A 25,456-nucleotide genomic window follows, 5' to 3' on the forward strand; every position below is an offset into this window, starting at 1 on the left:
GATCCTTGCCCCACCTCTATTGCAAAACTGGCGGTTGCTCCTATCGCGAACCAACTGGCAGGGATTTTCAATTTGATGTTTGAGAAAGGTAACTTCCCTAAGAGTTGGAAACGGGCCTCAATTAGCCCGCTCCTTAAAAAACCCTCCCTTGACATTTCGGACCCCAATAGTTACAGACCAATATCCAGGTTGCCACTGCCTGCTAAATTGGTTGAGAAAATTATGAACTCCCAACTCTGCTCCTTTTTGCGCAATTCTAAAGGTCTTGACTCAGCACAACATGGTTTCAGAGAGGGTCACAGCACCGAGACCGCTCTTATCAAATCCACAGAGGAGATCCGGAAGGTGCTTGACGAAGGGGGCCAGGCAGTGCTGATTCTTTTAGACCTGTCAGCAGCCTTCGATACTGTCCACCATGCATTGTTATTAGATCGGCTGGAGGGCTGCGGGGTTCGAGGCCAAGCACTTAAGCTCCTGGAGGCATTTCTAACGGAGCGGGTACAAGTGGTGGCCATGGGGGAGTATGAATCAAGACCTTTCGAGCTCCCGGGGGGGGTCCCGCAGGGATCCTCCCTAAGCCCCACTTTATTCAACATCTACGTTGCCGCCCTTGCCCCAGTAATCAGATCCTTCGGGTTCGAGTTAACATCATACGCCGATGACACCCAGATTGTGGTCTCGGTGCTCCCGGGGACTGAGACGGAGGTGGCAGGCAGATTCCAGGATTGTATGTCTGCAATCAGCTCCTGGATGGCAAAAAGTTGTTTAAAATTGAATTCATCAAAGACAGAGGTGATCATTTTTGGCCCAAGCACTAATCTTTGGAGCCCTAACTGGTGGCCCACTGATATGGGGTCTCCTCCCATCCCTGTAACAAAGGTGAAGAATTTGGGGGTTGTCATTGATAACCTTCTCACCTTTAAACCCCAAGTCAATGCGATGAGTTCCTCAGTACATTACATTCTGAGAATTATCAGAAAGGTTCTACCTTACCTTCCTGAGGGCAGTAGAAAGTCGGTGGTGACAGCCCTCGTTCTATCTCGCATCGACTATTGTAATAGCCTTTTTCTTGAGGCACAACAGGGAGTGCTTAACAAGCTTCAAGTTTTACAAAATGCGGCCGCCCGCTTGATTGGGGGCTTGCCCAGATTTTCCTCAGTCTCCAAGGAATTGGTTAAACTTCACTGGCTTCCGGTACGGAAGCGAATCAGGTTCAAGGCCCTCTGCATTGTCTTTAAGGCACTGCATGGCCTTGGCCCAGTGTTCCTTCAAGATCTTTTTCAGTGGTATAGACCAGGCAGACAACTGAGGTCGGCCAGTCTGGGGCTGGTCAAAACCATCCGGATCAAGAGGGCACGCTGGGGCGGAAGGAGCTTTGTCAGGGGAGCTGCGATGGCGTGGAACTCCCTTCCTCTCTCCCTCAAACTCAATACAAATCTCCTGGCATTCAGGAAGGAGCTAAAAACATGGCTATTCTCCCAATAAGTTCTTTGATTCTCGCTTCTCTGGAATTATCACTTCAGCGCCAGGACGCCGATTGGCAATAGCGCGCTTTATAAATGTAAAAATAAAATAAATAAATAAAATAATGCAAACACAAGTTTATCCCTCAACTACTCATGATGGAAGGACGAATCCTTATCCATCGTACCCCCTGCTGGCCCCAGACCCTTATGGCTGGAACCAAGTACCAAACAGGACAACCTTCTCCTATAATAGGAGAATGGATCATCTACACCCATTTACGCCCTTGGAGATTACTAACAGATATGACATCTTCAATGGAATTGATGAGTGTGATTGACGCCTTATGAACAGTGGGAATTATGGAAGAGGCACCAGTTCCACCAGAGTAGACAGTAAACAGGTTGGAATAGGAGGGATGGTGAGCGTAGGGGCCAATTGTTGTTCAACATCAGCAATATTTACCAACTCGGCTGTAGCTGTGACTACACCAGCCTTGACCCCGTGTTATAACACTCTGCAATTAGACGGACATAATGTTGACCCCCAATCCCACATAAGTATACCGAGGGATGGCCGTCTTGAAAGGAATTTAAATGCAGTACATCCCACAGGGGAAGTGGACAAATCGTGCACCATGGGAAATACCCAAGGTATAGATGTTGGGGCTGTTCCGGGTTGTTTGAATGTTTTGCCCAGACCTATATTAAATGTATCTCTGACGGATGGAAATGTCGGGGAGGAGGTTGTAATGGGACATGATGCATTGGGTGGCGTGGAAGAAGTAATGTTGAGACGCCGATCAATGCTCGAGGAGTGCACCATGGTACGGCAAACTCTGATCTTGGCCAATGTGCAAGAGCCCTTAAGGTTGATCTCCTGGAACATAGCCGGTGTCTCAAAACATCTGAGGGATCCAGAATGGGCAGGATTTATTGATGCTAACGATTACTGTTTGTTACAAGAAACTTGGGCTGTGGTAACACCACATAGAATAGGGTATAAAACATTTGGAATAGGTGCCACCCCATCTAGGAGTGGAAGGCCGTCGGGGGGTCTCTTAACTTGGGTAAAAGTTGATTTAAAGGTTCAAATCGAGGTGGTAGATGTAAACTCTCCCGACATACTAGCGCTTAAGATTACCACTCGTGAAGGGAAAACAATATATTTAATAAATGTCTATAATAGACCTTCACCCTTATCAAAAGTTTTGTTAACTTTAGCCAAATTAGACACTTTTTAAGCAGGTTAGTCAGAAAAGATGAACATGTCATTTTGGCGGGTGATCTAAACTGCAATTATGAACCAGCAATGGGACTTAATGATATTTTCGAAGATGAGGATAATGCAAATAAAATTCCCACACTAGAGAACGCCAAACCAATTAAATGCTCAACTTTGGCAATTCAGATAACGAATATATGTGCGGCTCATTCTCTTAGGGCCTGTAATGGACGTTTTTCGTCCGATATTCTGAAAAAACCAACTTTCAGTAGAAATAACCGCAGGAGTAATCTTGACTTTATAATAGTATCTATTTCTACTTGGCCCTATATCCAAGACTTCGAGGTCCAGGATAGAATAGAAAGTGACCACTTTCCATTGAGTCTATCAATAGAACCATTACTGCAGGGTGATGTGGGTTCTTTGCCAGCAGATAATGTTGGTAACACAGAGATACATGTTAGCAACAACAGACAAGCCCTCAAATGGCCATTTATATTGGACCATTGTGAGATTCTGGCACAGCTATATATACTCCTTGCAGGGGCTCTAGATTCCATTATAGGTTTCGCCAATATAGAAGGTAATCCCACTCATTTTACTTCCTTGCACAAAAGCTTTTTTAACAAACTAAAAATGCTTGTCACCAAAATGCCCAAAAAAGCCCAACAAAAAACACAGAATCTATCCCATAGTAAACCATGGTATGATGGAAACTGTAGGGAATCCAAAGAAGTTCTTATCTCAGCTATAAAATCAAATATTTTACTTGAGATAAAAAATGCTAGGAATAATTATAAGCAAGTACAAAAGGCCTCCAAAAAAGCCTGGGAAGAAGAATTATGGGCCGACATGTTGTTGGCTGTTAAAAACAATGACAATGTTGGCTTCTGGAGGTTGGTTGCCAATAGGAATCACGTAGGGAGAGTGGTCAAAGACGTCCATTTGGACGAATTAACTTGGGTTAGCCACTTTACTAACCTATACAAAAAATATGAGGGCACCGGAACAGATGTGGATGCTCCATGTCTTGAATACCCTACAGAGTGTATGGGTTTCACAATAGCCGAAACAGAATCGGCAATCAAATTAGTAAAACCGGGTAAAGCACCAGGTTTGGACAAGATCCCTGGTGACCTGTACAAACATGACATAATTACCTGGGCACCATATATAAACTACTTGTGTAATGCACTATCCCTTTGCTTAGAATTCCCGGAAAGTTGGCGCGGGGCAGAAATTGTTTTAATCCACAAAAAAGGGGATCGGAAGAATCCCTCTAACTACCGGCCAATCAGCTTGTTGGACATCCTTCAGAAAATGTATTCACGGCACATATTAACTCGTGTCTGTGACTGGATGGACGAGAATACAATTTTAACGAAATTCCAAGCTGGGTTCCGTAGTAAAGTAAGCACAATTGATCAGATATTCAGATTTTGTTGTCTCTACTGGAAATATGTTCACATCAAAAAGGGTCATCTATACGTTGCTTTCGTCGATTTGAGAGCAGCGTTTGATCTAGTGCCTCACAATCTTTTATGGAAAACACTGCATGATATGGGATTGCCAAATAACCTCCTGGTACAAATAAAAGAATTACACGAAAGGAACTTCGCGAAAATCCGATGGGGCCCTAATGGGGAATTAACCCAAAATATCCCTATCGAGCGCGGAGTCCGCCAAGGTTGCGTTTTGGCCCCCACCCTTTTTTCACTTTTTGTGAATGATATTCCAAAATTTTTAGAAGGATGCACAAACGATTCACCCAAATTAAATGGCGAAAGGGTGACATCATTGTTGTTTGCTGACAACACTATTTTGATTTCCCAAACAAAAAGAGGTCTCCAAGCTTTACTGAATTCTTTCAGCAGCTATTGCAGGAAGAAAGGCCTGGAGATAAATGGGAATAAGACCAAATGTATGTCCCTTAACCCACAAAAACAGCTAAAGGATGTCTAACCTTGGAAGGAACTAAACTAGAATCGGTTTCTCACTTTATGTATTTGGGTGTTACTTTGGATTCAAAGTTTACCTGGAAAGCTCAAAGGGAAAAAGTAAGCTAGTATTTACTCAACGCTAAGCCAATCCTAGCTAAAAAAAGCTTGAGTACTAGTAAAGCGGTCTCCCCAGTAATTGAACTATTTAAATTTAAGGTTCAACCATCAGCGCTTTATGGCGCAGAAATCTGGGGGCCTGGGTCGAGAGACTCCTTTCGTCTTTTGGGCAATAACTTTATGAGGAGCTTGGTAAGAGTCCCAAGAGGAACTCCATTAGTACCTCTTGAACTGGACCTGAATATCAAAAGAACCGACCATTATACCATAATCCGCCCGTTGATGCTATGGGTCAGATTATGGAGAGTGCCCGAACTACAGGATTACAGGGATGGATTAAAAGAAATTATGGAATATGGCAACTCCTTAACTATCCCATGGATAAAGCATGTTAAGACTTGGCTTACCGATATAGGTCTAATTCATTTCTGGGAAAACCCGGAACTTTTACCGCCCAATGCAAAATTAATCTAAAAAAGGGCATTCTGGAATTGTATGGTGAGCAGGACAACAAATGCTTCAGTTGCTGGATCTCTGGTAACAAAATTCTTGAGCTTCAAGGATGAGCCCCTCTTCGAGACTTTTCTCGATGAGATTGAACCACCCCTAGCCAAGACCCTCTTCCTAAAATTTAGGTATGGCAACCTGCTAATTAAAAGCACAACAGCAACATGGTCTAGGAGGATAACTGATCCTTCCCTTGAAGCTGATGATCTATGTACCATGTGCGAATGTAAACATCCTGAAACCGAGGCCCACATGCTTTTTATTTGTCCTGCTTACGCGATAGCCAGGAAAAGATGGATCAAACCAATATGCTTACTGTTAGGGCTAAATTCATGTAACCAGGCACTAAGAATAATAAAAACAAACTCTAACCAAGCAATAATAATTAGTGTTAGCCGTTTTCTACATTCGATATTCTTTTTAAGGAAAAGAAAGGGACAACAGTTATAAATGTTTATTGTATATTTCCAAAAATGAACCAACAGATAACAATCTCATATTGAGGGACATTTGTAATATTTCAAAGGATGTGCTTAATATTTCTCCTTGTTCTTCTTTTTCTTTTACTTCTTTGTAAGAATTGTATAATTGTCTAAAAATGTTTTATAATTGTAATGTTTTTGTGCTTGATTCTTTTATGGCATTGTTTGCCGAAATAAAGATTTAAACTGATGCGTGTTGCTATTTTTATTAATTGTATGAAAGCATGCGAAATAAGGGAGGGAGACAGGGCTCTGCTGGTACGTGCCCCGTCCTTCCGTTACTTTAATTTTTAGGTCTCGGCCTGATGTGAGCAGCGCATGGCTCGTATACGACAACATTGACATCAAACTCACGCAGCTGGGATGGCCGAGTGGTTAAGGCTTTGGACTTGAAATCCAATGGGGTTTCCCCGCTTAGGTTCGAATCCTGCTTGCAGCGTCATGAGATTTTGCATGAGCACCATTTGGTTTAGTTAAGTAAATGTTCACTTCTCGTTATGCAATCATCATCAAGTCACAGAGTTAAACGGCAAAAACTCAAACTAGATGTAAACATTGAGACAATTTCCACACCCAGGAAGTGTTTTAGAGAGCAGGCGGCTCGGAAGGGTTCGTAGTCTGGAGCTGTCCTGCCTGATATAGACAAGTCACGAAAAGAGTAATTCTTTTTTTAGGAAGCGTGTCTTGTTTATTCTTTTGGACTCTTTCTGAGTACACTTAAGGGCCCGTTTCCACCACCGTAATATAGGGAAAAGAGGGTAGAAATGTGCAGTGATTGATTACCGCTCATCTGTGCCCTGTCACTCACTTTGAGTGATACGTGTTGCTATTTTTATTAATTGTATGAAAGCATGCAAAATAAGTGAGGGCAACAGGGCACTGCTGGTACCTGCCCCGTCCTTCCATTGCTCTATTTTTTAGGTCTCGGTCTGATGTGAGCAGTGCATGGCTCGGATACGACAACATGGAGCTGCGAAGGCCGAGTGGTTAAGGCGTTGGACTCGAAATCAATGGGGTTTCCTTGCGCAGGTCCAAATCCTGCTTGCAGCGTCGTGCGATTTTGCATGAACACCATTTGGTTTGTTAAGGAAATGTTCACTTCTCAATACGCAATACTCATCAAGTCACAGAGTTCAACAGCAAAAACTCAAACTAAATGTAAACATTAAGACAATTTCAACACTCAGGAAGTGTTTAAGAGAGCAGGTGGTTCGGAAGGCTTCGTAGTCTGGACCTGTCCTGCCTGATCTTGACGAGTCACGAAAAGAGTAATTGTTTTATGTAGCGTGTCTTGTTTAGGCTTTTGGACTCTTTCTGAGTACACTAAAGGGCCCATTCCCAGAGCCGTAATATAGGGAAAAGAGGGCAGAAATGTGCAGTGATTGATTACTGCTCATCTGTGCCCTGTCACTCACTTTGAGTGATATGTGTTGCTATTTTTATTAATTGTATGAAAGCATGTGAAATAAGTGAGGGCAACAGGGCACTGCTGGTTCCTGCCCCGTCCTTATGTTACTTTTTTTTTTAGGTCTCGGCCTGACGTGAGCAGCGCATGGCTCATATACGACAACAGTGACATCAAACTCATGGAGCTGCGAAGGCCAAGTGGTTAAGGTGTTGGACTCGAAATTCAATGGGGTTTCCCTGCGCAGGTTCGAATCCTGCTTGCAGCATCGGGCGATTTTGCATAAACACCATTTGGTTTGTTAAGGAAATGTTCACTTCTCGTTACACAATCCTCATCAAGTCACAGAGTTAAACAGCAAAAACTCAAACTAAATGTAAACAATAGGACAATTTCAACACTCAGGAAGTGTTTTAGAGAGCAGGTGGTTCGAAGGGTTCGTAGTCTGGACCTGTCCTTCCTGATCTTGACGAGTCACGAAAAGAGTAATTTTTTTTATGTAGAGTGTCTTGTTTAAGCTTTTGGACTCTTTCTGAGTACACTTAAGGGCCCGGTCCCAGCGCCGTAATATAGGAAAAAGAGGGTAGAAATGCGCAGTGATTGATTACTGCTCATCTGTGCCCTGTCACTCACTTTGAGTGATACGTGTTGCTATTTTTATTAATTGTATGAAAGCAAGCGAAATAAGTGAGGGCAACAGAGCACTGCTGGTACCTGCCCCTTCCTTTGGTTACTTTATTTTTTAGGTCTCGGTCTGACGTGAGCAGCGCATGGCTTATATACGACAACAGTGACATCACACTCATGGAGTTGCGATGGCTGAGTGGTTAAGGCTTTGGACTTGAAATCCAATGGGATTTCCCTGCGCAGGTTTGAATCCTGCTTGCAGCGACGTACGAATTTGAATGAACACCATTTGGTTTGTTAAGGAAATTTTCACTTCTCGTTAGTCAATCCTCATCAAGTCACAGAGTTAAACAGCAAAAATTCAAACTAAATGTAAACATTAAGACAATTTCAACACTCAGGAAGTGTTTAAGAGAGCAGGTGGTTCGGAAGGGTTCGTAGTCTGGACCTGACCTGCCTGATTTTGACGAGTCACAAAAAGAGTAATTTTTTATGTAGCGTGTCTTGTTTAGGCATTTGGACTCTTTCTGAGTACTCTTAAGGGCCCATTCCCAGCGCCGTAATATAGGGAAAAGAGGGTAGAAATGCGCAGTGATTGATTACTCCTCATCTGTGCCCTGTCACCTTCTTTGAGTGATGCGTGTTGCTATTTTTATTAATTGTATGAAAGCATGCGAAATAAGGGAGGGAGACAGGGAACTGCTGGTACGTGCCCCGTCCTTCCGTTACTTTAATTTTTAGGTCTCGGCCTGATGTGAGCAGCGCATGGCTCGTATACGACAACAGTGACTTCATACTCAGGCAGCTGTGATGGCCGAGTGGTTAAGGCGTTGGACTTGAAATCCAATGGGGTTTCCCCGCTTAGGTTTGAATCCTGCTTGCAGCGTCATGAGATTTTGCATGAACACCATTTGGTTTAGTTAAGTAAATGTTCCCTTCTCGTTATGCAATCATCATCAAGTCACAGAGTTAAACCGCAAAAACTCAAACTAGATGTAAACATTGAGACAATTTCCACACCCAGGAAGTGTTTTAGAGAGCAGGTGGCTCGGAAGGGTTCGAAGTCTGGAGCTGTCCTGCCTGATATAGACAAGTCACGAAAAGAGTAATTTTTTTTATGAAGCGTGTCTTGTTTATTCTTTTGGACTCTTTCTGAGTACACTTAAGGGCCCGTTGCCACCACCGTAATATAGGGAAAAGAGGGTAGAAATGTGCAGTGATTGATTAGCACTCATCTGTGCCCTGTCACTCACTTTGAGTGATACGTGTTGCTATTTTTATTAATTGTATGAAAGCATGCGAAATAAGTGTGGGCAACAGGGCACTGCTGGTACCTGCCCCGTCCTTCCGTTGCTCTATTTTTTAGGTCTCGGTCTGACGTGAGCAGTGCATGGCTCGTATACGACAACATGGAGCTGCGATGGCCGAGTGGTTAAGGCTTTGGACTCGAAATCAATGGGGTTTCCCTGCGCAGGTCCGAATCCTGCATGCAGCCTTGTGCGATTTTGCATGGACACCATTTGGTTTGTTAAGGAAATGTTCACTTCTCGTTACGCAATCCTCATCAAGTAACAGAGTTAAACAGCAAAAACTCAAACTAAATGTAAACATTAAGACAATTTCAACACTCAGGAAGTGTTTTAGAGAGCAGGTGGTTCGAAGGGTTCGTAGTCTGGACCTGTCCTGTCTGATCTTGACGAGTCACGAAAAGAGTAATTTTTTTTATGTAGAGTGTCTTGTTTAGGCTATTGGACTCTTTCTGAGTACACTTAAGGGCCCGGTCCCAGCGCCGTAATATAGGGAAAAGAGCGTAGAAATGCGCAGTGATTGATTACTGCTCATCTGTGCCCTGTCACTCACTTTGAGTGATACGTGTTGCTATTTTTATTAATTGTATGAAAGCAAGCGAAATAAGTGAGGGCAACAGAGCACTGCTGGTACCTGCCCCGTCCTTCCGTTACTTTAATTTTTAGGTCTCGGCCTGACGTGAGCAGCGCATGGCTCATATACGACAACAGTGTTATCATACTCATGGAGTTGCGATGGCCGAGTGGTTAAGGTGTTGGACTCGAAATCCGATGGGGTTTCCCTGCGCAGGTTTGAATCCTGCTTGCAGCGACGTGTGGTTTTGCATGAACACCATTTGGTTTGTTAAGGAAATTTTCACTTCTCGTTAGTCAATCCTCATCAAGTCACAGAGTTAAACAGCAAAAATTCAAACTAAATGTAAACATTAAGACAATTTCAACACTCAGGAAGTGTTTAAGAGAGCAGGTGGTTCGGAAGGGTTTGTAGTCTGGACCTGTCCTGCCTGATCTTGACGAGTCACAAAAAGAGTAATTTTTTGTATGTAGCGTGTCTTGTTTAGGCATTTGGACTCTTTCTGAGTACACTTAAGGGCCCATTCCCAGCGCCGTAATATAGGGAAAAGAGGGTAGAAATGCGCAGTGATTGATTACTCCTCATCTGTGCCCTGTCACCTTCTTTGAGTGATGCGTGTTGCTATTTTTATTAATTGTACGAAAGCATGCGAAATAAGGGAGGGAGACAGGGCTCTGCTGGTACGTGCCCCGTCCTTCCGTTACTTTAATTTTTAGGTCTCGGCCTGATGTGAGCAGCGCATGGCTCGTATACGACAACATTGACATCAAACTCACGCAGCTGTGATGGCCGAGTGGTTACGGCTTTGGACTTGAAATCCAATGGGGTTTCTCCGCGTAGGTTCGAATCCTGCTTGCAGCGTCATGAGGTTTTGCATGAGCACCATTTGGTTTAGTTAAGTAAATGTTCACTTCTCGTTATGCAATCATCATCAAGTCACAGAGTTAAACGGCAAAAACTCAAACTAGATGTAAACATTGAGACAATTTCCACACCCAGGAAGTGTTTTAGAGAGCAGGCGGCTCGGAAGGGTTCGTAGTCTGGAGCTGTCCTGCCTGATATAGACAAGTCACGAAAAGAGTAATTCTTTTTTTAGGAAGCGTGTCTTGTTTATTCTTTTGGACTCTTTCTGAGTACACTTAAGGGCCCGTTTCCACCACCGTAATATAGGGAAAAGAGGGTAGAAATGTGCAGTGATTGATTACCGCTCATCTGTGCCCTGTCACTCACTTTGAGTGATACGTGTTGCTATTTTTATTAATTGTATGAAAGCATGCAAAATAAGTGAGGGCAACAGGGCACTGCTGGTACCTGCCCCGACCTTCCGTTGCTCTATTTTTTAGGTCTCGGTCTGATGTGAGCAGTGCATGGCTCGGATACGACAACATGGAGCTGCGATGGCCGAGTGGTTAAGGTGTTGGACTCGAAATCAATGGGGTTTCCTTGCGCAGGTCCGAATCCTGCTTGCAGTGTCGTGCGATTTTGCATGAACACCATTTGGTTTGTTAAGGAAATGTTCACTTCTCAATACGCAATCCTCATCAAGTCACAGAGTTAAACAGCAAAAACTCAAACTAAATGTAAACATTAAGACAATTTCAACACTCAGGAAGTGTTTTAGAGAGCAGGTCGCTCGGAAGGGTTCGTAGTCTGGACCTGTCCTGCCTGATCTTGACGAGTCACGAAAAGAGTACTTTTTTATGTAGCGTGTCTTGTTTAGGCTTTTGGACTCTTTCTGAGTACATTTATTGGCCCATTCCCAGAGTTGTAATATAGGGAAAAGAGGGCAGAAATGTGCAGTGATTGATTACTGCTCATCTGTGCCCTGTCACTCACTTTGAGTGATACTTGTTGCTATTTTTATTATTTGTATGAAAGCATGTGAAATAAGTGAGGGCAACAGGGCACTGCTGGTTCCTGCCCCGTCCTTATGTTACTTTTTTTTTTAGGTCTCGGCCTGACGTGAGCAGCGCATGGCTCATATACGACAACAGTGACGTCATACTCATGGAGCTGCGAAGGCCAAGTGGCTAAGGTGTTGGACTCGACATTCAATGGGGTTTCCCTGCGCAGGTTCGAATCCTGCTTGCAGCATCGGGCGATTTTGCATAAACACCATTTGGTTTGTTAAGGAAATGTACAATTCTCGTTACACAATCCTCATCAAGTCACAGAGTTAAACAGCAAAAACTCAAACTAAATGTAAACAATAAGACAATTTCAACACTCAGGAAGTGTTTTAGAGAGCCGGTGGTTCGAAGGGTTCGTAGTCTGGACCTGTCCTGCCTGATCTTGACGAGTCACGAAAAGAGTAATTTTTTTTTACGTAGAGTGTCTTGCTTAGGCTTTTGGACTCTTTCTGAGTGCACTTAAGGGCCCGGTCCCAGCGCCGTAATATAGGAAAAAGAGGGTAGAAATGCGCAGTGATTGATTACTGCTCATCTGTGCCCTGTCACTCACTTTGAGTGATACGTGTTGCTATTTGTATTAATTGTATGAAAGCAAGCAAAATAAGTGAGGGCAACAGAGCACTGCTGGTACCTGCCCCTTCCTTCGGTTACTTTATTTTTTAGGTCTCGGTCTGACGTGAGCAGCGCATGGCTCATATACGACAACAGTGACATCATACTAATGGAGTTGCGATGGCCGAGTGGTTAAGGCGTTGGACTTGAAATCCAATGGGATTTCCCTGCGCAGGTTTGAATTCTGCTAGCAGTGACGTACGATTTTGAATGAACACCATTTGGTTTGTTAAGGAAATTTTCACTTCTCGTTAGTCAATCCTCATCAAGTCACAGAGTTAAACAGCAAAAATTCAAACTAAATGTAAACATTAAGACAATTTCAACACTCAGGAAGTGTTTAAGAGAGCAGGTGGTTCGGAAGGGTTCGTAGTCTGGACCTGTCCTGCCTGATTTTGACGAGTCACAAAAAGAGTAATTTTTTATGTAGCGTGTCTTGTTTAGGCATTTGGACTCTTTCTGAGTACTCTTAAGGGCCCATTCCCAGCGCCGTAATATAGGGAAAAGAGGGTAGGAATGTGCAGTGATTGATTACCGGTCATCTGTGCCCTGTCACTCACTTTGAGTGATGCGTGTTGCTTTTTTTATTAATTGTATGAAAGCATGCGAAATGAGTGAGGGAGACAGGGCACTGCTGGTACGTGCCCCGTCCTTCCATTACTTTAATTTTTAGGTCTCGGCCTGATGTGAGCAGCGCATGGCTCGTATACGACAACAGTGACTTCATACTCACGCAGCTGTGATGGCCGAGTGGTTAAGGCGTTGGACTTGAAATCCAATGGGGTTTCCCCGCTTAGGTTTGAATCCTGCTTGCAGCGTCATGAGATTTTGCATGAACACCATTTGGTTTGTTAAGGAAATGTTCACTTCTCGTTACGCAATCCTCATCAAGTCACAGAGTTAAACAGCAAAAACTCAAACTAAATGTAAACATTAAGACAAATTCAACACTCAGGAAGTGTTTTAGAGAGCAGGTGGCTCGGAAGGGTTCGTAGTCTGGACCTGTCCTGCCTGATCTTGACGAGTCACGAAAAGAGTAATTTTTTTATGTAGAGTGTCTTGTTTAGGCTTTTGGACTCTTTCTGAGTACACTTAAGGGCCCTGTCCCAGCGCCGTAATATAGGGAAAAGAGGGTAGAAATGCGCAGTGATTGATTACTGCTCATCTGTGCCCTGTCACTCACTTTGAGTGATACGTGTTGCTATTTTTATTAATTGTATGAAAGCAAGCGAAATAAGTGAGGGCAACAGAGCACTGCTGGTACCTGCCCCGTCCTTCCGTTACTTTATTTTTTATGTCTCGGTCTGACGTGAGCAGCGCATGGCTCATATACGACAAGAGTGACATCATGCTCATGGAGTTGCGATGGCCGAGTGGTTAATGCGTTGGACTTGAAATACAATGGAGTTTCCCTGCGCAGGTTCGAATCCTGCTTACAGTGACGTGCGATTTTGCATGAACACCATTTGGTTTGTTAAGGAAATTTTCACTTCTCGTTAGTTAATCCTCATCAAGTGACAGAGTTAAACAGCAAAAATTTCAAACTAAAAGTAAACATTAAGACAATTTCAACACTCAGGAAGTGTTTAAGAGAGCAGGTAGCTCGAAGGGTTCGTAGTCTGGACCTGTCCTGCCTGATTTTGACGAGTCACAAAAAGAGTAATTTTTTTATGTAGTGTGTCTTGTTTAGGCATTTGGACTCTTTCTGAGTACTCTTAAGGGCCCTGTCCCAGCGCCGTAATATAGGGAAAAGAGGGTAGAAATGCGCAGTGATTGATTACTGCTCATCTGTGCCCTGTCACTCACTTTGAGTGATACGTGTTGCTATTTTTATTAATTGTATGAAAGCAAGCGAAATAAGTGAGGGCAACAGAGCACTGCTGGTACCTGCCCCGTCCTTCCGTTGCATTATTTTTTAGGTCTCGGTCTGACGTGAGCAGCGCATGGCTCATATACGACAACAGTGACATCATACTAATGGAGTTGCGATGGCCGAGTGGTTAAGGCGTTGGACTTGAAATCCAATGGGATTTCCCTGCGCAGGTTTGAATTCTGCTAGCAGTGACGTACGATTTTGAATGAACACCATTTGGTTTGTTAAGGAAATTTTCACTTCTCGTTAGTCAATCCTCATCAAGTCACAGAGTTAAACAGCAAAAATTCAAACTAAATGTAAACATTAAGACAATTTCAACACTCAGGAAGTGTTTAAGAGAGCAGGTGGTTCGGAAGGGTTCGTAGTCTGGACCTGTCCTGCCTGATTTTGACGAGTCACAAAAAGAGTAATTTTTTATGTAGCGTGTCTTGTTTAGGCATTTGGACTCTTTCTGAGTACTCTTAAGGGCCCATTCCCAGCGCCGTAATATAGGGAAAAGAGGGTAGGAATGTGCAGTGATTGATTACCGGTCATCTGTGCCCTGTCACTCACTTTGAGTGATGCGTGTTGCTTTTTTTATTAATTGTATGAAAGCATGCGAAATGAGTGAGGGAGACAGGGCACTGCTGGTACGTGCCCCGTCCTTCCATTACTTTAATTTTTAGGTCTCGGCCTGATGTGAGCAGCGCATGGCTCGTATACGACAACAGTGACTTCATACTCACGCAGCTGTGATGGCCGAGTGGTTAAGGCGTTGGACTTGAAATCCAATGGGGTTTCCCCGCTTAGGTTTGAATCCTGCTTGCAGCGTCATGAGATTTTGCATGAACACCATTTGGTTTGTTAAGGAAATGTTCACTTCTCGTTACGCAATCCTCATCAAGTCACAGAGTTAAACAGCAAAAACTCAAACTAAATGTAAACATTAAGACAAATTCAACACTCAGGAAGTGTTTTAGAGAGCAGGTGGCTCGGAAGGGTTCGTAGTCTGGACCTGTCCTGCCTGATCTTGACGAGTCACGAAAAGAGTAATTTTTTTATGTAGAGTGTCTTGTTTAGGCTTTTGGACTCTTTCTGAGTACACTTAAGGGCCCTGTCCCAGCGCCGTAATATAGGGAAAAGAGGGTAGAAATGCGCAGTGATTGATTACTGCTCATCTGTGCCCTGTCACTCACTTTGAGTGATACGTGTTGCTATTTTTATTAATTGTATGAAAGCAAGCGAAATAAGTGAGGGCAACAGAGCACTGCTGGTACCTGCCCCGTCCTTCCGTTACTTTATTTTTTATGTCTCGGTCTGACGTGAGCAGCGCATGGCTCATATACGACAAGAGTGACATCATGCTCATGGAGTTGCGATGGCCGAGTGGTTAATGCGTTGGACTTGAAATACAATGGAGTTTCCCTGCGCAGGTTCGAATCCTGCTTACAGTGACGTGCGATTTTGCATGAACACCATTTGGTTTGTTAAGGAAATTTTCACTTCTCGTTAGTTAATCCTCATCAAGTGACAGAGTTAAACAGCAAAAATTTCAAACTAAAAGTAAACATTAAGACAATTTCAACACTCAGGAAGTGTTTAAGAGAGCAGGTAGCTCGAAGGGTTCGTAGTCTGGACCTGTCCTGCCTGATTTTGACGAGTCACAAAAAGAGTAATTTTTTTATGTAGTGTGTCTTGTTTAGGCATTTGGACTCTTTCTGAGTACTCTTAAGGGCCCTGTCCCAGCGCCGTAATATAGGGAAAAGAGGGTAGAAATGCGCAGTGATTGATTACTGCTCATCTGTGCCCTGTCACTCACTTTGAGTGATACGTGTTGCTATTTTTATTAATTGTATGAAAGCAAGCGAAATAAGTGAGGGCAACAGAGCACTGCTGGTACCTGCCCCGTCCTTCCGTTGCATTATTTTTTAGGTCTCGGTCTGACGTGAGCAGCGCATGGCTCATATACGACAACAGTGACATCATACTCATGGAGTTGCAATGGCCGAGTGGTTAATGCGTTGGACTTCAAATACAATGGAGTTTCCCTGCGCAGGTTCGAATCCTGCTTACAGCGACGTGTGATTTTGCATGAACACCATTTGGTTTGTTAAGGAAATTTTCACTTCTCGTTAGTCAATCCTCATCAAGTGACAGAGTTAAACAGCAAAAATTCTAACTAAATGTAAACATTAAGACAATTTCAACACTCAGGAAGTGTTTAAGAGAGCAAGTGATTTGGAAGGGTTCGTAGTCTGGACCTGTCCTGCCTGATCTTGACGAGTCACAAAAAGAGTAATTTTTTAATGTAGCGTGTCTTGTTTAGGCATTTGGACTCTTTCTGAGTACTCTTAAGGGCCCATTCCCAGCGCCCTAATATAGGGAAAAGAGGGTAGGAATGTGCAGTGAGTGATTTTGCATGAACACCATTTGGTTTAGTTAAGTAAATGTTCACTTCTCGTTATGCAATCATCATCAAGTCACAGAGTTAAACGGCAAAAACTCAAACTAGAGTTAAACATTGAGACAATTTCCACACCCAGGAAGTGTTTTAGAGAGCCGGTGGCTCGGAAGGGTTCGTAGTCTGGAGCTGTCCTGCCTGATATAGACAAGTCACGAAAAGAGTAATTTTTTTTCATGAAGAGTGTCTTGTTTATTCTTTTGGACTCTTTCTGACTACACTTAAGGGCCCGTTGCCACCACCGTAATATAGGGAAAAGAGGGTAATAAATGTGCAGTGATTGATTACCACTCATCTGTGCCCTGTCACTCACTTTGAGTGATGCGTGTTGCTTTTTTTATTAATTGTATGAAAGCATGCGAAATGAGTGAGGGAGACAGGGCACTGCTGGTACGTGCCCCGTCCTTCCGTTACTTTAATTTTTAGGTCTCGGCCTGATGTGGGCAGCGCATGGCTCGTATACGACAACAGTGATTTCATACTCACGCAGCTGTGATGGCCGAGTGGTTAAGGCGTTGGACTTGAAATCCAATGGGGTTTCCCCGCTTAGGTTTGAATCCTGCTTGCAGCGTCATGAGATTTTGCATGAACACCATTTGGTTTGTTAAGGAAATGTTCACTTCTCGTTACGCAATCCTCATCAAGTCACAGAGTTAAACAGCCAAAACTCAAACTAAATGTAAACATTAAGACAATTTCAACACTCAGGAAGTGTTTTAGAGAGCAGGTGGTTCGAAGGGTTCGTTGTCTGGACCTGTCCTGCCTGATCTTGACGAGTCATGAAAAGAGTAATTTTTTTATGTAGAGTGTCTTGTTTAGGCATTTGGACTCTTTCTGAGTACTCTTAAGGGCCCATTCCCAGCGCCGTAATATAGGGAAAAAGGGTAGGAATGTGCAGTGATTGATTACCGCTCATCTGTGCCCTGTCACTCACTTTGAGTGATGCGTGTTGCTATTTTTATTAATTGTATGAAAGCATGCGAAATGAGTGAGGGAGACAGGGCACTGCTGGTACGTGCCCGTCCTTCCGTTACTTTAATTTTTAGGTCTCGGCCTGATGTGAGCAGCGCATGGCTCGTATACGACAACAGTGACTTCATACTCACGCAGCTGTGATGGCCGAGTGGTTAAGGCGTTGGACTAAATCCAATGGGGTTTCCATGCTTAGGTTTGAATCCTGCTTGCAGCTTCAAGAGATTTTGCATGAACACCATTTGGTTTAGTTAAGTAAATGTTCACTTCTCGTTATGCAATCATCATCAAGTCACAGAGTTAAACGGCAAAAACTCAAACTAGATGTAAACATTGAGACAATTTCCACTCCCAGGAAGTGTTTTAGAGAGCAGGTGGCTCGGAAGGGTTCGTAGTCTGGAGCTGTCCTGCCTGATATAGACAAGTCACGAAAAGAGTAATTTTTTTTACGTAGAGTGTCTTGTTTAGGCATTTGGACTCTTTCTGAGTACTCTTAAGGGCCCATTCCCAGCGCCGTAATATAGGGAAAAGAGGGTAGAAATGTGCAGTGATTGATTACCGCTCATCTGTGCCCTGTCACTCACTTTGAGTGATACGTGTTGCTATTTTTATTAATTGTATGAAAGCATGCGAAATAAGTGAGGGCAACTGGGCACTGCTGGTACCTGCCCCGTCCTTCCGTTGCTTTATTTTTTAGGTCTCGGTCTGACGTGAGCAGTGCATGGCTCGTATACAACAACATGGAGCTGCGATTGCCGAGTGGTTAAGGTGTTGTGTAGTGTTTTATCTAGGAAACCCAAATCGATATTCCTATTTTATGCCCTTGCCCGGTTATAATCAATATTATCCATACAACGGCATAATAATCATATCCATAATTCAGTCGTAGCACATGCTGTCACATTAAGCAAGGCTACTTCTCCGGCCCCCTAGAAAGCACACCGAGTTCTCTGAACAAAACCAAGCCTCCAGCAACCTGGGAAATCCCCCTTGCTTTTGTTTTGATTTCGTCCTATAACTCCTGTAAAGCACTGTAAGAACGGCCAGTTCTTAGTGACATCTTTATTGACGTCTTATGTCCAACCTTACGTCAAACCCAGGCACCTTTCAGGTATAAATATACCAACGTTGCCTTAAGCAAACACACGGTGGTGATTCTGGAGCAGAGCAGCTATCTACTTGCCCGTAAGCCCAGCTGATGCGAGAGCCCACGGACGCTGCCCCTCCTCCCTGAGAAAGACGCTGTCTTTCCTCCTGCCGAGAAATCCAGCTCTGGCGTTTCCAGCCTACCCTTGCGGGTTGCTGGGATATCGAGTCCTGAGAGAGAGATACCAGACCTCCTGCTTTCTATTACCCAGGTACGGAACTGACTAAACCCTTACAGAGAATTCTTGAGTCAGATTCTTGGCAAAACCAACTTAACTTAAACTGCTACTTACTTACTCCTTCCCACGTATTAGGCTTAGGTCAGGTACACCTGGGTAGGCATAGTTAGAAGCACCAGTTGAGTACTATTAGTCAATGTATATATGTATGTATATATTTTATCTATTTTAAAGTATCATATGGCTAAGAAACCATATCAATGCTTTTACAGTAATATTTTATAATCCTCCTTTTACTGTACGCACTTTACTTTACTATGAGTATTACAATCGTGGCAATTCATTTCTCTTGTAACAGGAAGAAGACTGCTCAATAAATAACACCTTTTATTGAAAACTCCCGTCTCTCTTTTCTCTGCATTCTGGTGAAACTAAGTACGCACATTTGACTGAGTGAAATAGCTGTCTTTTGTTTTCACATGACTCTAGAGATACACTCTTATTCAGGGAGAGCAAAGTTGTCTTGTTTTATGGTTGTCAGAAGCTAATCCCTTCTTGTCTATCCAGGGAGGTTCAACTCCTCCTCGTTTGTTCTAGAAAGTTTCTAGTGACCTCTGAGCTAGCTGGCAAACCTTAAGTCTAATATAGTCAGTAGAGACCTAGATAACCTCAGTCCTACGTCTACACTGCTGAATATATTATTCCAATGCGCAGAGCCTATTGGGAATATAGGAACTACACTACATGGCGCCCAACGTTTGGTAAGGCGATAAATCTAACGCAAGACGTTAGAATAACTCAGTCATGCTTTTTCACACAGACCCTTTTTCCCGTAAATACTCCAAAAGACGTCTGGAGTGGGTAAAAGGTTAAAAATCCGCTGGAACTTAGTAGGAAGAGATTTCTATGTATAGTTTTTGGTTTAGTCAACGTTGAAGGATACAGTGTTCCAAAATATTGGGCACCTAATCTTTGTTTCCTTGAAACTTGATCTGCAACCAAAACCTTTCTGTCAGTAAAATGTCAGAAACTGAAGAAGAAAGGGAAGCAGCAAGAATAGCGGCTCGACTCCTAGAGGATGACACAAGTCTCCTACAGAGTGACCCGTATGCAATACTCATTCCGGTCAACATAAGAAAAACGATAACTCCTAAACTTATAGAGAATGGACTGACATCGAGAGGTGGTACAGTCATATTCGTAATTGAGGCACACGAATATCGGCAGACAGAGGTATTCTATTCATGCATAAACTTTCCAGCAGCAAACGCTGTCACACACGAGTTCCACTATTACAAAATAGATGAACCTCCGGATGAATACACCCCTTTCGAGGAGGTGGAAATCCGATTAAAATACCAAGAGCACCTGCTCTGGTTTAAAGGCGCCCTAAAACATAATAATCACATCACCAGGCTCGGTCCACTAGGTAGACCAGGAGCAACGTGGCCGGTTCTAGCCAGCTACACACCACAACCTGACATTGATAAAATGTCTAGCGAAGAACTCTTAGTTAAAATAAAAGAATTAACAAAGGCATATAGAGAGTTGGTTCAATTGGCAACGGATGATATAAATTTCCGCCAGACATTGAAAGAAACAGATATAGCAGAACAACCATTTGAACTTGCCAGAATCATAGAAAAATGCTATGAAGAACTAGGAAGAGATAGTTTGGGTGGGAAACCAGTAAAAACCCCAACTAACTATTTATTAAAAATAATCTAAACACTCCGAAAAAAGAGCTGGGATGGAAATAAACAATCCACTCCCAAAGAAAAAAGATTCCAGTCCAGAGGAAGGTCTCCTCGGCGGAGAGAAAGATCTCCGGACCAAGGACACAAGTATCCCCAGAGGGAGCCCTTTGAGAAAAAATACAACCTTAGAAATAGGGATAATCTAAAGAAACCCGATAGATATCAAGATATTGATACACGTCCCTCTCGATCTTTTCAGACTTCCTTCGAGAAATCGGAAAGAAGAGGACGGTCAGAACAAAGGGAAGAGCACGTCAAGTCCAAAGACAAGGAACCTGCTCATCAAAGTAAAAAATTACAATTTCCAAGAAAGAAGGTAGCCAGCATTAAAATAGTTAAACATGCCGAGGATACTGAGGACACAACTGAAAAACGGAGTGTGGGCCCAGACAGCGCTAGACAGCGCAGCAGAAGTGACCATAGCTCGCAAGATCCTGATGAATCATCTGGAGACAGTGGACACGAATGAATACATTCAAGTGGAAACTGCAGACAGCAGAGTTAGCAAACCTCATAAAATATACGAAATAACATTACGTATAGAGGGAGATAAGACTAGGAAAGTAAGGGGTCTATTTTGGGATAACCTTTCCAAAGGCTATGATATTCGTTTAGCTGAGAAAGACTGGCCACCAGAGTTTGTCAGGGAGTGCCCTCATGGCGAAGAAATGATTATGCCTGCCTTCTCAAATCACATTCCAATTCATAAAAAATATACACTTGCAAGAAAGTGGGCAGTAGCCCAAGCTCCTGCATTATATAAAAATCATGTAGGATGGGATGAGGACTCTCCTCCTCACAAAATCCAATTAAAATGTCAACCAACTGCACAAAGGCAGTACCCAATTAAGCAAGAAGCTAAAAAACAGGGAGATCTTAGATCAACTTGAATACCAGGGGGTGATTGAAATATGCACCTCACAAATGAACAATCCTGTGTTTCCTGTCTCCAAGCCAGATGATTCATATCGACTAGTTTTGGACTACAGAGACCTTAACTCATGTTGCAAGACATTTACAGTACAAAACTCACATAGTGCAGCACTAATGAATAACATCGTGCGCAAAAAATACAAAACAACATTAGACATCTCTAATGGATTCTTTTGTCAAAACATTGCACCTGAAAGCAGGTATTTGACCGCTTTCTCAATAATGGGCTCGCAGTAAAATTTCTGTCGACTCCCACAGGGGTTCAAGAATAGCCCAGGATTATTCTCAGCAAGAGTAACAGAGTTACTACAAATATATGATGATGAGGCATTATCTTATGTCGATGACATCTAACAGATGATGACTTGGATACTCACTTGAAAAGAGTGAACACCATAATACTTGGGTTCGCAGCAGAGGGTTACAAATTCAAATTTAAAAAGTCACGAATTGCCCATCTAACTGTCCTGTTTTTAGGATATGAATTATCAAGTGAAGGCAAAAGCCTAGCAGACAATTTCTTAGAGAAGTGTGCGGTACTCCAAGCACCTAAAACGCTGAAGAACTTACAATCAATACTAGGTTTCCTGAATTTCGGAAGAACTTACATTCTAAATTATGCGGAGAGGGTTAAACCTCTCTATGAATTAATAAAACCTGATTTTAAACCAATCAATTGGACTCAAAAACACACAGAAATTTTGAGATCATTGCAAACAGACATGTTAGCAAAAACAAAATTGCAAACTCGCGATAATACACGCAACCTTGTAATCCGAGTCATCCCAGGAAGATGCGGATTTACGTACCTGACCTCTAATGAGGGAGAAAAGGTACCAATAGCATACAAATCACACTTGTACACACAAGCTGAACAAACATTCAGTCTCGCGAAAAATGTTGTAAATGTGGTTCAAACAGCTGTAGCAAAAGAAAGAGCCCAGGCCCAAGGCAGACGGATTACTGTTTTTACAGCAGAATCAGCCTTCGAGGCGTTAACAAGCCCGTGTAATTTAACTACCATGGCATTAGATCCAAAATGGAAACATGGGAAAATTCTCTTTGCTACAGACAAAGTGAAATACTATTTTGACCCGGAAATGAAAAAAAATGAAATATCTAACATATGAAAGAGACTATCCTCTGCCAATCGAAATTCTGCCCATACAACTTTACGCCTGTGTAATATATACAGACGGATATGCACAACCCTCAGTTTGGGGAAAAGAAGCTTATAACGCTACGTGCGAGGTTGTAAAATGCCGGTGGCGCGGAGGTAAATTAATGCCACTGGTAACAATATCACAATCTGTAAAAGACAATTCAGGTCAACAAACTGAATTAATAGCTTTAAAAATGGCGCTCGACATTGCCGGTCGCGAATTCCCGACACTAATAGTGTGCGATTCGCATTCCTGCGTCAAATCATACAATAATGACTTGCAGAAATGGGTTCAAAACGGTTACAAAGATGACACAGGTGCCACAATCAAGCAAAAATCGCTTTGGGAACAAGTAGTTCTTTTACAGAAAGAACTACAAAAGACTCACGTGATACATACACTGAGCGTGATGGCGTTCACGCTGCAGGGAATTCATTGACTGAGACAGCCACAGCGGAAGCAACTAATCCGGCTTCCGTAGCCACAAAAAAGCGTTCAGAAAAATACATAGACGGGGAAACCATGCTGGCGGTAAAAACGTCTTCAAAAGGCGACTGTGCAGCGCTACCCGTGAACCATCCACTCAATTATACATACATAATCGATGCAAACTCTGTTCCTTTTGCTCGAATCCCTGGAGTGAGGGATAGAGTAATTCCAAACACGAACAGGAGAATCTTCTTAATACAAGAAGCACATATGGGATTAGGTCTAAGGCATCAGATGATCAAAGAATCTCTGACAGAATTACAATCAGAATACTGGTGGCCGGGAATGAGCGTGGATAATCACAAATTTGCAAAAAATTGTGAAAACTGCAACAGAGATCGCAGTGGCGAACCGGCCGAAATAGTGCCAGAACAACTAATAGAAAGCATAAGGCGATCTATACGCATGATTAAACTGGAAACATGCGTCCCAATGTATATTATTTAAGACTAGATTCACTTAGAATGTAGACACCAGCGCTCATCTGACGCCAGAACTGTTATAAAAGATTTGCAAGTCTATATCGGCACATACGCAATTGGCATGCTACATTCTGACCATGGTCCTGCTTTTTAGCTCTCGAGCTTATAAGGAGGCCATGACCGGCATGGGTATTGCATTGCGGTACTCTTGTCACTTCCTTCCTGAGGGAAACAGGATTGTGGAAAGAAAAAACAGAGACATAAAGCAATCTATAACGGCTAGGGTATTAGGTACGGGTGATGGGTGGGTCCAACATTTAACAAGTGTCCAACGTAGTCTTAACAATCTGCCAAGAAATACTCTAAAAGGTTTCAGTCCGTACGAACTATTGTTCGGGACTAGAATGCATATTCAGGACTTAGATATTCAGACTTCAGTGGTAGAAGAAAAATGCTTTGATATCAAAGATCATTTGGCTATTTTACAGGACTTAAATGAAACAAGAAAAGTCCTGAGCAACGTAAAGCTAAAACAACAGCCAACAGCCACTGAAGAGAAACCACCTGTCCCAGCAAGGCCTGTCTGGATTCCAAAGATTGGGGATCTGGTCAGAGAGAAGATCGCGGTGAGGAAGGAATTTGGGCCTTCTTACAGAAAAGCAGTACCTGTCTTAGCTGTCAACGGAACAAGATCAGTTGTACTACCGCCCCTTGCTGGTAAAAAGGAGAACCGAGTTGTATCCATCGACCTGGTAAAACCACAATCATGTGGCCAATAATAAGTAGTAGGACCAGTGGACTCCCAAGAAGTAGCAGAACACCAAAGTTTGCTACAATACAAGAGGTTCAAACTGAGAGACTAATCACATTTGATAAACCTGCAGTGAATAAAAAAGGACTATGCAATAATGCCATGGAACTTGTGCCTCTTGAAACCCAAATTGCAACAGTTCGTCAAGAAACACCTGTCTACAACGATGTAGCCACAGACTATGCTAATGAAACAAAGAAAATTCCAAAAGCAAATAAAAATCCGGAAGCAATTCCAACAAATTGACAGAACTGCATCTGGCTACTTCATCAACTTCGATGACTTTTCTGATAATCCAAGCGAATTTGAAGAACAGCCAACAACAAAATCTTTTAAAGACAAAGCAACAGAACTCTTTCATCAACTTAAAGAAACCTATCTGATTTCTCCATGGATTGAATTTTGGATTGTGTTAGGTGTACTTTTCCTCCTGCTTTGGCTCATCATGGTTCTTTGTTTGGGAAAATTCATTGAGGGAAAATATAGTACAATGGACACAGCAAGTCAGAACATCAACTTGGTCCTAAAGCCACACAAGTCATCTCACATCGAGAAAAGAGAACTATCATCCGTGAATGTCACAGCCAATCCAATACCCGGTGGGGTAGCTTGGGACAAAATAGATTACGATATTTATGGCCCGGTCGAGCTCTTGAAGTATTCACACCAGTTCAAGATTTCATTGAGTGACTTTGTAAAACCGAGCACATTCTCTGATCTTGGGGACTTTGAAAGTATTAATGATATGATGTCAGATTTAGTAATGTCGGCAACATTTAGAGAACATGATTACTTGCAGGGTTCTTCTAATTATGAACAGATGTACTGCTACAACCACTTTGCACATCACTATTTGCATAAATCTGCTTAACCTAGAAATGTTTTAAATTATAATCAATGGGAACATTGTGCAACTCCACCAAAAGGCAGTTCAAAAACATTTTATGAGAAATTTCCATACTTCTCAGGGTTTAACACAAGTGAAGCAGAAGCTTTTTATTTCAAAATGTTAAATAAGACAGGAATGAAAACAATGCTGACAAACACTAAATTAATCTATTCAGAAGCATTTTATGAAAAAATGACTACATTTGGTTTT

At 42.7% G+C, this 25,456-nt stretch overlaps 12 non-coding genes across 12 annotated transcripts; all 12 read left to right on the forward strand.

Annotated features, from left to right (window-relative positions):
- The first annotated feature begins 6,091 nt into the window (after nucleotides 1-6,091).
- On the forward strand, nucleotides 6,092-6,173 carry TRNAS-UGA (transfer RNA serine (anticodon UGA)). The gene has a single exon. It is a non-coding gene; the product is annotated as a tRNA-Ser (tRNA).
- Nucleotides 6,174-7,325: 1,152 nt separating this feature from the next.
- On the forward strand, nucleotides 7,326-7,407 carry TRNAS-CGA (transfer RNA serine (anticodon CGA)). The gene has a single exon. It is a non-coding gene; the product is annotated as a tRNA-Ser (tRNA).
- Nucleotides 7,408-7,948: 541 nt separating this feature from the next.
- On the forward strand, nucleotides 7,949-8,030 carry TRNAS-UGA (transfer RNA serine (anticodon UGA)). Its single transcript has one exon. It is a non-coding gene; the product is annotated as a tRNA-Ser (tRNA).
- A 540-nt stretch (nucleotides 8,031-8,570) lies between these two features.
- On the forward strand, nucleotides 8,571-8,652 carry TRNAS-UGA (transfer RNA serine (anticodon UGA)). The gene has a single exon. It is a non-coding gene; the product is annotated as a tRNA-Ser (tRNA).
- A 1,150-nt stretch (nucleotides 8,653-9,802) lies between these two features.
- Nucleotides 9,803-9,884, forward strand: TRNAS-CGA (transfer RNA serine (anticodon CGA)). The gene has a single exon. It is a non-coding gene; the product is annotated as a tRNA-Ser (tRNA).
- A 542-nt stretch (nucleotides 9,885-10,426) lies between these two features.
- Nucleotides 10,427-10,508, forward strand: TRNAS-UGA (transfer RNA serine (anticodon UGA)). Its single transcript has one exon. It is a non-coding gene; the product is annotated as a tRNA-Ser (tRNA).
- A 1,151-nt stretch (nucleotides 10,509-11,659) lies between these two features.
- Nucleotides 11,660-11,741, forward strand: TRNAS-CGA (transfer RNA serine (anticodon CGA)). Its single transcript has one exon. It is a non-coding gene; the product is annotated as a tRNA-Ser (tRNA).
- A 545-nt stretch (nucleotides 11,742-12,286) lies between these two features.
- TRNAS-UGA (transfer RNA serine (anticodon UGA)) lies at nucleotides 12,287-12,365 on the forward strand. Its single transcript has one exon. It is a non-coding gene; the product is annotated as a tRNA-Ser (tRNA).
- Nucleotides 12,366-12,905: 540 nt separating this feature from the next.
- TRNAS-UGA (transfer RNA serine (anticodon UGA)) lies at nucleotides 12,906-12,987 on the forward strand. Its single transcript has one exon. It is a non-coding gene; the product is annotated as a tRNA-Ser (tRNA).
- Nucleotides 12,988-14,154: 1,167 nt separating this feature from the next.
- TRNAS-UGA (transfer RNA serine (anticodon UGA)) lies at nucleotides 14,155-14,233 on the forward strand. Its single transcript has one exon. It is a non-coding gene; the product is annotated as a tRNA-Ser (tRNA).
- Nucleotides 14,234-14,773: 540 nt separating this feature from the next.
- Nucleotides 14,774-14,855, forward strand: TRNAS-UGA (transfer RNA serine (anticodon UGA)). The gene has a single exon. It is a non-coding gene; the product is annotated as a tRNA-Ser (tRNA).
- A 2,119-nt stretch (nucleotides 14,856-16,974) lies between these two features.
- On the forward strand, nucleotides 16,975-17,056 carry TRNAS-UGA (transfer RNA serine (anticodon UGA)). Its single transcript has one exon. It is a non-coding gene; the product is annotated as a tRNA-Ser (tRNA).
- Nucleotides 17,057-25,456: the final 8,400 nt, after the last annotated feature.

This window comes from Lissotriton helveticus, chromosome 11 (genome assembly GCF_964261635.1).
Source record: "Lissotriton helveticus chromosome 11, aLisHel1.1, whole genome shotgun sequence".
Taxonomy (NCBI): domain Eukaryota; kingdom Metazoa; phylum Chordata; class Amphibia; order Caudata; family Salamandridae; genus Lissotriton; species Lissotriton helveticus.